Raw genomic sequence first — 12,853 nt, 5'->3', positions numbered from 1 at the left:
GGGAGGAATGGAAAAAACAAAGAGGGTTAAGCGCCATCTAGTGGCCAATCACATCGCAGCACGTTTGCAGCGCAGTAGGCTTCGTTCCTTAAATCAAATCACAGCGATACAAGGATAGGTCAGTGATACACTACACTACCTAAAGTATGTGGACACTTACTCGTCGAACATCTCATTCTAAAATCATGTGCATTAATATGGAGTTGGTACCCCCTTTGCTGCTATAACAGCCTCTACTCTTCTGGGAAGGCTTTGCACTAGATGTTGGAACATTGCTGCAGGGACTTGCTTCCATTCAGCCACAAAGGCATTAGTGAGGTTAGGCCTGGCTCGCAGTCGGCGTTCCAATTAATCCCAAAGGTGTTCAATAGGGTTGAGGTCAGGGCTCTGTGCAGGCCAGACAAGTTCTTCCACACCAATCTCACCAAACCATTTCTGTATGGGCCTCGCTTTGTGCACAGGGGCATTATCATGCTGAAACAGGGAAAGGGCCTTCCTCAAAATGTTGCCACAAAGTTTGAAGCACATAACTGTCTAGAATGTGATTGTATGCTGTAACGTTAAGATTTCCCTTCTCTGGAACTAAGGGGCTTAGCCCGAACCATGAAAAACCGCCCCAGACCATTATTCCTTCTCCAAACTTTACAGTTGACACTATACATTGGGGCAGGTAGCGTTCTTCTCCTGGCAAAACCCAGATTCGTCTGTCGGACTGCCAGATGGTGAAGTGTAATTCATCACTCCAGAGAACGCGTTTCCACTGCTCCAGAGTCCAATGGCTGTGAGCTTTACACCACTCCAGCCGACGCTTGGCATTGCGCATGGTGATCTTAGACTTGTGTACAGCTGCTCGGCCATGGAAACCCATTTCATGAAGCTCCGGACGAACAGTTATTGTGCTGACGTTGCTTGCAGAGGCAGTTTGGAACTCGGTAGTGAGTGTTGCAACTGAGGACAGATTATTTTTACGAGCTACGCGCCTCAGCACTCGGCGGTCCTGTTCTGTGCGCTTGTGTGGTCTACTACTTCGCGGCTGAGCCGTTGTTGCTCCTAGACATTTCCACTTCACAATAACAGCACTTACAGTTGACCGAGGCAGCTCTAGCAGGGCAGAAATTTGACGAACTGACTTGTTGGAAAGGTGGCATCCTATGACGGTGCCACTTTGAAAGTCACTGAGCTCTTCAGTAAGGCCATTCTACTGCAAATGTTTGTCCATGGAGATTGCATGTCTGTGTGCTTGATTTTATACACCTGTCAGCAACGGGTGTGGCTGAAATAGCCGAATCCACTAATTTGATGGGGTGTTCACATAACTTTTGATCTACACTATATATACAAAAGTATCATATATAAAACATTAAATAAAAACACATCAGCATTGCCATGCTATGGAGTGCGTCTGCCAGCTACTGAATTCGGGGGGAAACGGCTGAGCTGCAAGTTCTCTGGCCGTTATGTCCCAATATGGCCATCGGTGGGTTGATATACTGCTCTCTTAAATCCGCCCGTTAGTAACTGCCAACCGGGAAAGCCTTGAGGGGGGAGTCAGGTTCTCCCAGTCAGCAAGATGTTGATCGATTTCATGTCTATATACAGGTCCGTCAAAAGGAGCATGAAATCTGACAAGCCTTATGGAAACAAATAGGTCAAACATAAGTGAATGAAAAGCTTTACTATAATTCAGTGTGGCTCAGTGCTGTAGAACATGTAGCCATGACTACTGCATTAGTTATCAGATACATTAACAAAAACCAGAAGAGCAGAATGTGAACCATGCATCCGGATACAGTCTAATCCTGAAGCTTGCCCACATTTGACGTTGATCTACAGAGGATGACTCAATTATGTTCTCCTTAATTCTACTACACCCAAACCTGCTCTATAGTCTCTAGACTAGTGCTAAACAATCCACAGAAGATGCAGAAGTCCAGTTTGTCTCTTTATTCAGAATAATAAGCGTAAATTATAATACAAGCAACCAGTTAAGACATTTAGAATGGAGGGTACAGTAATGTACAGTACTCTCCCAGAGTGGTTACTATGGTGATGGAGTACAGAGAGAGAGAGAGAGGATGAGGGGTCATTCACAACACTAGCTCACACGTCAACATGTAGAGAGAATTATATACACTGTAATATGCCTCAGATGTCATATGCTGTCCCACACACACACATTACCTGCAGTATATTGTCTGCACGCACGTGCAGATTTGAACACTCAGGCACATGCTTGCTCAGACAGACATGACTACAGAGACGGGCCCACACACTCGAGCTGACAAAACACAGGCACACAGAGGCAGATGCAAAAGTCAATAAACAATCTAGCTATAGCCACACAGCATCCTCCCTTTGTGACTGAGGAGAGGAGAGAGGGGGGTTACTGCATGCTGTCTGCCAGGGACAGAGGGAGGAGAGGAGAGAGGGGGGTTACTGCATGCTGTCTGCCAGGGACAGAGGGAGGAGAGGAGAGAGGAGGGTTACTGCATGCTGTCTGCCAGGGACAGAGGGAGGAGAGGAGAGAGGAGGGTTCCTGCATGCTGTCTGCCAGGGACAGAGGGAGGAGAGGAGAGAGGAGGGTTACTGCATGCTGTCTGCCAGGGACAGAGGGAGGAGAGGAGAGAGGGGGGTTACTGCATGCTGTCTGCCAGGGACAGAGGGAGGAGAGGAGAGAGGAGGGTTACTGCATGCTGTCTGCCAGGGACAGAGGGAGGAGAGGAGAGAGGAGGGTTACTGCATGCTGTCTGCCAGGGACAGAGGGAGGAGAGGAGAGAGGAGGGTTACTGCATGCTGTCTGCCAGGGACAGAGGGAGGAGAGGAGAGAGGGGGGTTACTGCATGCTGTCTGCCAGGGACAGAGGGAGGAGAGGAGAGAGGAGGGTTACTGCATGCTGTCTGCCAGGGACAGAGGGAGGAGAGGAGAGAGGAGGGTTACTGCATGCTGTCTGCCAGGGACAGAGGGAGGAGAGGAGAGAGGAGGGTTACTGCATGCTGTCTGCCAGGGACAGAGGGAGGAGAGGAGAGAGGGGGGTTACTGCATGCTGTCTGCCAGGGACAGAGGGAGGAGAGGAGAGAGGAGGGTTACTGCATGCTGTCTGCCAGGGACAGAGGGAGGAGAGGAGAGAGGAGGGTTACTGCATGCTGTCTGCCAGGGACAGAGGGAGGAGAGGAGAGAGGAGGGTTACTGCATGCTGTCTGCCAGGGACAGAGGGAGGAGAGGAGAGAGGAGGGTTACTGCATGCTGTCTGCCAGGGACAGAGGGAGGAGAGGAGAGAGGAGGGTTACTGCATGCTGTCTGCCAGGGACAGAGGGAGGAGAGGAGAGAGGGGGGTTACTGCATGCTGTCTGCCAGGGACAGAGGGAGGAGAGGAGAGAGGAGGGTTACTGCATGCTGTCTGCCAGGGACAGAGGGAGGAGAGGAGAGAGGAGGGTTACTGCATGCTGTCTGCCAGGGACAGAGGGAGGAGAGGAGAGAGGAGGGTTACTGCATGCTGTCTGCCAGGGACAGAGGGAGGAGAGGAGAGAGGAGGGTTACTGCATGCTGTCTGCCAGGGACAGAGGGAGGAGAGGAGAGAGGAGGGTTACTGCATGCTGTCTGCCAGGGACAGAGGGAGGAGAGGAGAGAGGAGGGTTACTGCATGCTGTCTGCCAGGGACAGAGGGAGGAGAGGAGAGAGGGATGAGGTAGTGGAGGGTTAGAGCTCAACAGGGGAGAGGAGAAATAAATAGCTAGTTGAACTGATCAACTGATGTGTACAAGTCAACTTGTTCAAAGGCACTTGGAAAACGAGGAAGTCGATTATAGTGGTTTCAAAACAACAGAATGCAGTTTGGTATCAGAGAAAAGGCCTGGGTGTGTGTGTGTTAAAACTCTGTACTTACAGTAAGGGAAAAATACAATAAAACATATCCAAGTAGAAAATAGCATAAACTTATTTGAGTAAAATAGTTTGGCAACTAAAATCACAGAGTACTTAAAATTACAAAACAAGGCATCTCAAGCAACTGTATAAAAGTGATGCATAGCCGTTCAGAGCAAAGTATGCCGAAGTCAGTGGTTCAACACCTAAAAACCTTCATATAAAACCTCACTGGTATAGTGCTGCAATATCCACAGTCACCAACAGAGGGGGGTGTATCCCATTATCTGATTCACCAGTCGTGTGGATGGGAAGTTGAAGTTACCCATACACTGATCTAAGGTACCCTAATGTTGGAAAGTGGAAAACAAAAAAAAGAACTAAACAAAATATATTTTAGTGTCAAATACACCGGATAGGTGTAGTGAAATGTGTTGTTTTACAGGGTCAGCCATAGTAGTACGGCGCCCCTGGAGCAAATTAGGGTTAAGTGCCTTGCTCAAGGGCACATCGACAGATTTATCACCTTGTTGGCTCGGGTATTTTCGAACCATTGACCTTTCCGTTACTGGCCCAACGCTCTAACCGCTAGCCTACCTGCCGCCCAGATGAAGACTTGTGGGGGGAAAACTGATCGTAGATCTGTGCTCTGGGCAACGTCTACCTGCAGAATTATACATTAGAGTACATTTGAGTAGCTTCCTTTCCTGCTGTATGGATATCCCCTGTCCTAGTTACTGTTCTTAAAACACTACTACCCCTTCTACCTAGACCTGCCAGTAGACATCCGCCATATTGCTTTTACTTGTCCGATGCTTTTCAGATCAGTGGACTGAAGCAGACAAGACTGAGGAAAGGAAGCTGCTGATAAGTATTGAAACACACTCATTGTCTGTCTCTGCTTCATTCTACAGCCCCTTTTTGCTGACACAGCTAATTTACTAAAGGCATAGCAGTTGTGCATAACATGTTCTCTGACGTTGTTTTTTTAACTTCAGGAGTTCATCTGTATCACTCAGACAAAGTCTCTATGGCATGTCTAGTCAGTGGCCTGTCCATGTAGTGTGGGGCTAGGATGACACACAGTAAGGATTAGACATGTCATAAAAGAGATTAGGATGTATGGAGTTCCAACTGTTCCAATCGTTTCCATTCACTGACAGTTCCATTTAGCTCCCAGTGCAGATGTACTTCCTGAATGGTCTGGAGATCTATAGCTGGCTAATCCTTCTTCATGTCACTCTGGGGTGGGGTGGTGGGGGGGGGGGGAGTAATGTCATAGTTCAAGGGTCAGAGGTTATTTGAGGTTAAAGGCTGCCAGTAGGGGGCGCTCCTCCCTCTTCTGCCAGGGGCTCTTCTTCTCCTCCTCTCCGTGGTCGTCAGGGGCAACAGCCAGTAGGGCTGTCTGGTCATGCTCAGTCCTAAAGACCACGCCCTCTGGCTCTGGGAGGGGGGGTGGGGAGGAGGAGGAGGAGGAGGGGGAGGAGAGGGGTGAAGGAGCCTCTTCCTGTATCATCCCCTCTCCTCTGTGTTCCTCCTCTTCTTCCTCTTCTCTGTGTTCCTCCTCTTCTTCTTCTTGATGTCCCTGTGTGTTCTGCAACACTGGACCCAAAGGACTGTCCTGGGGGCTACACTCAGGAGTCTCCCCCTCCTCCTCGCTGTCCGGCCCGTCCAGGTCATCCACATATGCCAGCTGGGTGTAGGCCATGGCAGGAGGACCGCTCTTTGTCCTCCCCCTCTCTCTGTCCTTCTCTCTTTCCCTCTCTCCTACCTCCCTCCCCCTCCGCCCCGCTCTGGGCTCGTTCAGGTCCACGCCGGAGTCCAGACTTGCGTCGTTTCCGTTGACATGTCTACCACCACTGTTGTTACCATGGCTACCTCCTCCCCCTGGATTCCCCTTGGCTTGCCCAGCCCGCTGCAAGTCTATGTAAGAGTGTCTGATGGCGTTAGACCGACCGTCCAATGAGACGAACCAGGCGCGCGGGTGTGTGAGGGGCTTCCCTCCCCTCAGTTCCATCAGTTTCCTCTCGGCCAATAGCGTGTCCTCGCCGTTCATTTGCATAATCCCTGCCTCCCCAAGTGCTGTCGGGATAGACAGGGACTCTGATAGGCTGCTCCACTCCCCTTGCCCCTCTCTTAGTCCCTGGTTGGCTGAGGCGGTGGCATAGTCGGCGTGTGTTTGCCCCAGAGGCTGCTGGGAGTGTGAGGCGTTGAGCTCAGCCTGGATGGTCTCCAGGTCACTCTGCTGGTCAGTCTGTAAGAACAGGGCCTGGCCACACAGCGGGTGCTCCCCCGGCAGGCGCATGTAGTGGGCTGGGATCACCAGGGTGGGCCGGATCCTCCTGGGGTAACCGTCTCCTCCACTCAGCAGGTCCACAGAGCCACAGCACAGCAGCTGGCCCGGCCTGGGGAGGGAGAGGGGCAGGGAGCCCAGGTGGTCCACAGATCGGGACAGGAAGTAGTCTGGGGGTCTGCGCTCACACCCCTCCCCTCTGATAGGGGAGACAGGTGGAGAGCAGGGGGAGGTAGCCTCACACACACTAGTCCCTACCTCCCCCACACCACTCAATTGAGCTGCCGACGCCTGCACCTGATTTGAGGATGAAAGTCTATCTGGGAGCTTGGTAGATGAGCAGATGGAGGTGTATGATTGGCGGTAGCCGGCATCCGTCCCGGTGGAGAGGGCTGACTTTAACGGGAACGTCTCCACAGACTGACGGTAGTCTCTGCTGCGCGGCGTCAGGTTGCCTAGCGACGAGCCATGACGACTTTGGCTGTGGTTGCCTAGCGACATGCGACTGTGGTTGCCATGGGAGACCAGGTCATGGCAATCGTAGGAGGAGGGTTTGAGCATGGGCGTGGTCATGTCGGGTTCTGATGTCGTAGAGACCAGCTCCAAATGAACCTAAAGATGAGACAAGATTTTAGTGTCAGTTTCCACAGACAGTAGCACAGCGCCATTTCTAACATGCTCTTGAAAGAAAATACACAGATGACACAGAGGAACAATAACATGAATACACACTAACACAAAAGTGAAAAAACAGAATATTAGCTGTGATTTTAACAATAGAAAGTGCAAAGGCAGTTACAAAGTGCAGTGGCAAAGGGAGAAAGAAGAGACCAGTGGTCCCTGTCCTGGTTGTTGACTGACCTCGCTGCTGATGAGATTGAGGTGAGACATGGAGGTGGCCTGATCTCTCTTACTGCCCTCCAGACCAGACGACAGATTCAGCTTCCGATGGGACAGACGAGGCTTCACACAACCACGCCTGGAGAGAGAGAGACAGTGAGGGAGAGACAGGGACACAGACAGGGAGAGAGAGAGAGACATGGAGAGAGAGAGAGACATGGAGAGAGAGAGAGAGAAAGAGAGAGAGAGACGGAGAGAGAGAGAGAGAGAGAGAGAGGACGAGACAGAAAGAGGGAGAGAGAGAGAGAGAGACAGGGAGGGAGAGAGACAGGGAGGGAGAGAGACAGAGAGGGAGAGGGAGAGAGAGAGAGAGAGAGGGAGGGAGAGAAGGGGGGATAAAGTTCAGTAAAGAGAAGACAGTCCTGTTGAAACTCAAGACTCCTTCACTGACACACTTATGAAAGTCAGCAGGGAAGTCCATTGATCCAGACAGACAGACAGACCTGCAGTAGTACAGCAGTAGACAGAGCAGGCAGAGGAGGATGACAGCCATGCCTCCCAGTATGGCCAATAGGAAGACTGTGTGGTACGTACTGATGTCCTTTGTCACCACCGGACCTGTAGAAACACACACAAGTTTTACCTGTTTTAAATGTGTATGTTGGTACCTGTGTCTAGTGGGGACATGGTGTGTGTTGGTACCTGTGTCTAGTGGGGACATGGTGTGTGTTGGTACCTGTATCTAGTGGGGACATGGTGTGTGTTGGTACCTGTGTGTAGCTGGGACATGGTGTGTGTTGGTACCTGTGTCTAGTGGGGACATGGTGTGTGTTGGTACCTGTGTCTAGTGGGGACATGGTGTGTGTTGGTACCTGTGTCTAGTGGGGACATGGTGTGTGTTGGTACATGTATCTAGTGGGGACATGGTGTGTGTTGGTACATGTATCTAGTGGGGACATGGTGTGTGTTGGTACCTGTGTGTAGCTGGGACATGGTGTGTGTTGGTACCTGTGTCTAGTGGGGACATGGTGTGTGTTGGTACCTGTGTCTAGTGGGGACATGGTGTGTGTTGGTACCTGTGTCTAGTGGGGACATGGTGTGTGTTGGTACCTGTATCTAGTGGGGACATGGTGTGTGTTGGTACCTGTGTCTAGTGGGAACATGGTGTGTGTTGGTACCTGTGTCTAGTGGGGACATGGTGTGTGTTGGTACCTGTGTCTAGTGGGGACATGGTGTGTGTTGGTACCTGTATCTAGTGGGGACATGGTAGCCACCCAGTATCCAAGCTGAGGGGCGATGTAGGTTAGGCTGAGCTGGTCCCCCTCCCTCTGGACATAGCCCAGACTGCTCTTCAACCAGGCCCCTACACACACACACACACACACACAGAGTTAGAGATATACTCTTCCACCATAGTAAATCAGTGTAAAGCATTTGGCCTCGTCACTGTGCTGCTGCAGTTCTCCAGTCAACCACAGGGAGGCAGCATACTCACAGTGACACAGTCATAACTCATTCTGGCCAGCAGCCATAGGAGCTAGAATCATCATAACACAGCCAGACACAGTCATTGTGTAAGATGAGGTAACACGACCTGGACACTGATCGAATGTCCGTTTTTAATTTAGTCCCCATTGGTTATGATAAGGATTTGTGGTATGTAGGCTGATCCTAGACCTGTGTATGAGAGGGGCTATGACAGTGCAGCAGTGGGCTCTGCAGAGGATTCTCTGTCTATTATAGATGCTCTGATGTAACTCAATTAGAAGGGAAGAACTAATGTACAGGGAGGGGGAGAGAGAAACAAGAGATGGAGAGAAATGCCTGTGACTCAGCATCTTTGTGATTCGGTTCGCCTCCATCCCTAACACACACACACACACACACACACACACACACACACACAGTTCTCATCGATCTCCATGGACCAAGTACAGCTAAGCACTGAAACAGCCCAACCCAACCTGACACAGCACAGCCCTGTCCTCCTGAGGAGTCAACTCTCACTGGATGACCTTTTACATTAGTGACATTGAAACCCACTGTTCCGAACGATGCCTTACAGCCAGAGGGTATTGTATCCTCTGGCTGTAAGGCATCGCAGACACACATATACACACACACATACACACACACATATACACACACACACGCAAGCATGCACACGCAGACAATATAGCCTGCAGTGCTCCTGATGCCTTTCCCTGTCACAGAGTCAACACCGGTCACCTTTACATTAGCTACTAGTCCTTTGTGTGTGTTTGTAAGAACGTCATCATGAACTCTGTTCAGATGTGAACTGGCTGGTATTTACACCATTTACTCTTCTCTGTAATATATTGAGTCTGGATGGTATTTACATAATTAACTCCTCTCTGTAATATATTGAGTCTGGATGGTATTTACATAATTAACTCCTCTCTGTAATATATTGAGTCTGGATGGTATTTACATAATTAACTCTTCTCTGTAATATATTGAGTCTGGATGGTATTTACATAATTAACTCCTCTCTGTAATATATTGAGTCTGGATGGTATTTACATAATTAACTCTTCTCTGTAATATATTGAGTCTGGATGGTATTTACATAATTAACTCTTCTCTGTAATATATTGAGTCTGGATGGTATTTACATAATTAACTCTTCTCTGTAATATATTGAGTCTGGATGGTATTTACATAATTAACTCTTCTCTGTAATATATTGAGTCTGGATGGTATTTACATAATTAACTCTTCTCTGTAATATATTGAGTCTGGATGGTATTTACATAATTAACTCTTCTCTGTAATATATTGAGTCTGGATGGTATTTACATAATTAACTCTTCTCTGTAATATATTGAGTCTGGATGGTATTTACATAATTAACTCTTCTCTGTAATATATTGAGTCTGGATGGTATTTACATAATTAACTCCTCTCTGTAATATATTGAGACTGGATGGTATTTACATAATTAACTCTTCTCTGTAATATATTGAGTGTGGATGAAACACACTGGACTGGAGCCTCTAATGCTTTAGGATCTGTAAAAACAAACACACAGACAGAGAGATAGACTCCAGAGGCAAAAGATTGTTGTGGCCTTACTTTCGGGACAAACAGAACTAGTAAGTAAACACACACTAGGAGGTAAACATGCTCCTTTCTTACAGTATATGACATCATTCAGCTCAGTGCTCCAAAACATCACCGAAGAAAATAAATGCTGTCAGTTAAACTAGTAGAACAGGTTTGAGAGTGTGTGTCTGTGTGTTCGAGCTTCTGTGTGTACCTGTGAGAGTGTGTGTCTGTGTGTTCGAGCTTCTGTGTGTACCTGTGAGAGTTTGTGTGTGTTATCCCCTCTCTACATGCAGCCTGTCCATGTGCAGGCCAAGTCAACAACAACAAACTCCCTCCTAACATTGGCTTCTTTGTGTGGAGAAAGAATGATCAGGCAGAAATATTTCTGGAGAAATCTCAAACTCTCTCTCTCACACACTAACTGGTCACTGGAGAAACTCAATTAAAGCCCCTGGCCTGTTAGAATTTTTATTTGGGGGTTGCTAGGGAAACAGTGGACTAAAACACAGAGGACCAGAGGTGGCTGTTGCTGCGAAATATTAACCCCATACAGCGTGTGTGTGTGTGTGTGTGTGTGTGTGTGTGTATTGACACAAGACTACAATACCCTCTGGCTGTAAGGCATCGTGGGAACAGTGGGTTTCAATGTCAATGTGACTCATGTAAAAGGTCACCCAGTGAGAGTTGACTCCTCAGGAGGACATGTCTGTGCTGGACTGGGCTATGTACAGTCCTGTGTGTGATTGTTTACACCTTATGTGTATATCTGTGTGTGTGTGTGTGTATATCTGTGTGTGTGTGTCTATGTGTGCTCCTATAGCCCCAGTCCTAATCAACTCATTGGGCTAGTGAATGGTCTCCTTCAGCAACAGTAAGTCACGTTGTGTTGGTCACATTGACTGGACCTTCATAGCACAGGACGTACTTGGTAGTGTGCCACGGGGTGACTGGTTCAAGCCCTACTCTGGCTATCCTCCTAAATCTCTACACTGCAATACTGACTGAGCCATAGATCTAAGGCTGACTACAACTGTACTGATCTGTAGCCAGAGAGAGAGGGAGGGAGGAAGGGAGTGATTTTCCAAACAGGTTAGGCTACATTTGCTAGCCAATCTTGTGATGTGGATGTAATCAGGAACAGAAAGTATTGTGTTTTGATTTGCGTTTTAATACGGTGCGTTACGTCCAATAATATGGTAGATAATCTTTTATAAAGTTCTCAATTATTCCATTCATAACTCTGCCACACTGTAATCTCCCGTCTCACTGTACAGTGTGTGTGTGTGTGTGTGTTGCATTCTGGTGCCTTTTCTTTTCCCAGTTCCTTTAAAAAAGATAAGCATGTAGTGATGCATTTCCCAGCTTGAATCTGAGATACACACATTCCGTAAACTTTCTGGATACATAGATCCCACTGATGAAGGATGCAGGAGGGAAGACACACACACACACACACACACCTTATCCCACTAATTAGAAGTTCAGAGAGGAGGAACTCCGGACCCAAACACAGGAAATGTGCACCCTGCTCAGAACGGGAAAAACAGAAAAGCTGTATGTGTGTGTGTGTACTCACCCAGACTGGGGTCGAACCTCCAGGCTGGGATGTGTTGGTTCTCCTTCAGGCCGCTATTGGCCGGTAGAGGGACGGAGATGCTGATTGGTCCGTTCACCTGGAGCTCCACCCCCTTGCTGGCCAATAGGTGGACAGAGATGGCCGCCACTGGAGTCAGCTCAAACCTACGCTCACTTCCTGTTAGAGGAGAAGAGGAGAGCCAAAAGAGAGGAGTAGTGAGGGAGGGAGGAGAGCAGTGAGTGTCGGAGAGAGGGAGGAGAGGTGTAGTGAGAGGAAGAGGGAGGGAGGAGCAGTGAGGGAGTGAGGGAGTGAGAGGGAGGGAGGAGCAGTTGTAGTGAGAGGAAGAGAGAGGGAGGAGAGGAGCAGTGTGGTTCGGAGAGAGGGAGGTGAGGTGTAGTGAGAGGAAGAGGGAGGGAGGAGAGGAGCAGTGTGGTTCGGAGAGAGGGGAGGTGAGGTGTAGTGAGAGGAAGAGGGAGGGAGGAGAGGAGCAGTGTGGTTCGGAGAGAGGGAGGTGAGGTGTAGTGAGAGGAAGAGGGAGGGAGGAGAGGAGCAGTGTGGTTCGGAGAGAGGGAGGTGAGGTGTAGTGAGAGGAAGAGAGAGGGAGGAGAGGAGCAGTGTGGTTCGGAGAGAGGGAGGAGAGGTGTAGTGAGAGGAAGAGGGAGGGAGGAGCAGTGAGGGAGTGAGAGGGAGGGAGGAGCAGTTGTAGTGAGAGGAAGAGAGAGGGAGGAGAGGAGCAGTGAGGGAGTGAGAGGGAGGGGAAGTTGTAGTGAGAGGATCAGCGGGAGGGAGGAGAGGAGTAGCGGGAGGGAGGAGAGGAGTTGCGGGAGGGAGGAGAGGAGTAGCGGGAGGGAGGAGAGGAGTAGCGGGAGGGAGGAGAGGAGTAGCGGGAGGGAGGAAGAGGAGTAGCGGGAGGGAGGAGAGGAGTAGGGGAGGGAGGAGAGGAGAGTAGTGATGGTCGGAGAGAGGGAGGAGATGTGTAGTGAGAGGAAGCGGGAGGAGAGGAGTAGTAAGAGGGAGAGAGTGGGAGAAGAGCAGAGGAAGAGAAGGTGAGGAGAGAAGCAAGGAGAGAGAGAAGGTAAGAGGAGAGGAAACAGAAAGAGAGAGGGGGAGAGGGGTATAAAGAGGATGAGTGACAGGAGATTGTAAGTTGTGGGGGGGGGGGGTGGGGGTCTTTTTGTGTTGGTGGGGTTGGGTGACCTTATGTTAATTTAATT

General features: G+C 49.5%; 1 pseudogene across 1 annotated transcript in view; it reads right to left on the bottom strand.

The window, feature by feature from the left end:
• Positions 1–1,936: 1,936 nt before the first annotated feature.
• LOC311140322 (protein FAM171A1-like) overlaps positions 1,937–12,853 on the bottom strand; it is a 30,711-nt pseudogene continuing 19,794 nt past the window's right edge. The window contains exons 4-8 of the transcript XR_014615487.1: positions 11,640–11,967; positions 8,241–8,357; positions 7,498–7,612; positions 7,016–7,133; positions 1,937–6,766 (exon numbers count right to left, since the gene is read on the bottom strand). The product of XR_014615487.1 is annotated as a protein FAM171A1-like (transcript). The remainder of the gene's footprint in view (positions 6,767–7,015; positions 7,134–7,497; positions 7,613–8,240; positions 8,358–11,639; positions 11,968–12,853) is intronic.

The sequence above is a fragment of the Coregonus lavaretus genome, assembly GCF_964263955.1.
Source record: "Coregonus lavaretus genome assembly, chromosome: 13".
Classification (NCBI taxonomy): domain Eukaryota; kingdom Metazoa; phylum Chordata; class Actinopteri; order Salmoniformes; family Salmonidae; genus Coregonus; species Coregonus lavaretus.
This window is presented reverse-complemented; position numbering and strand designations above follow the sequence as displayed.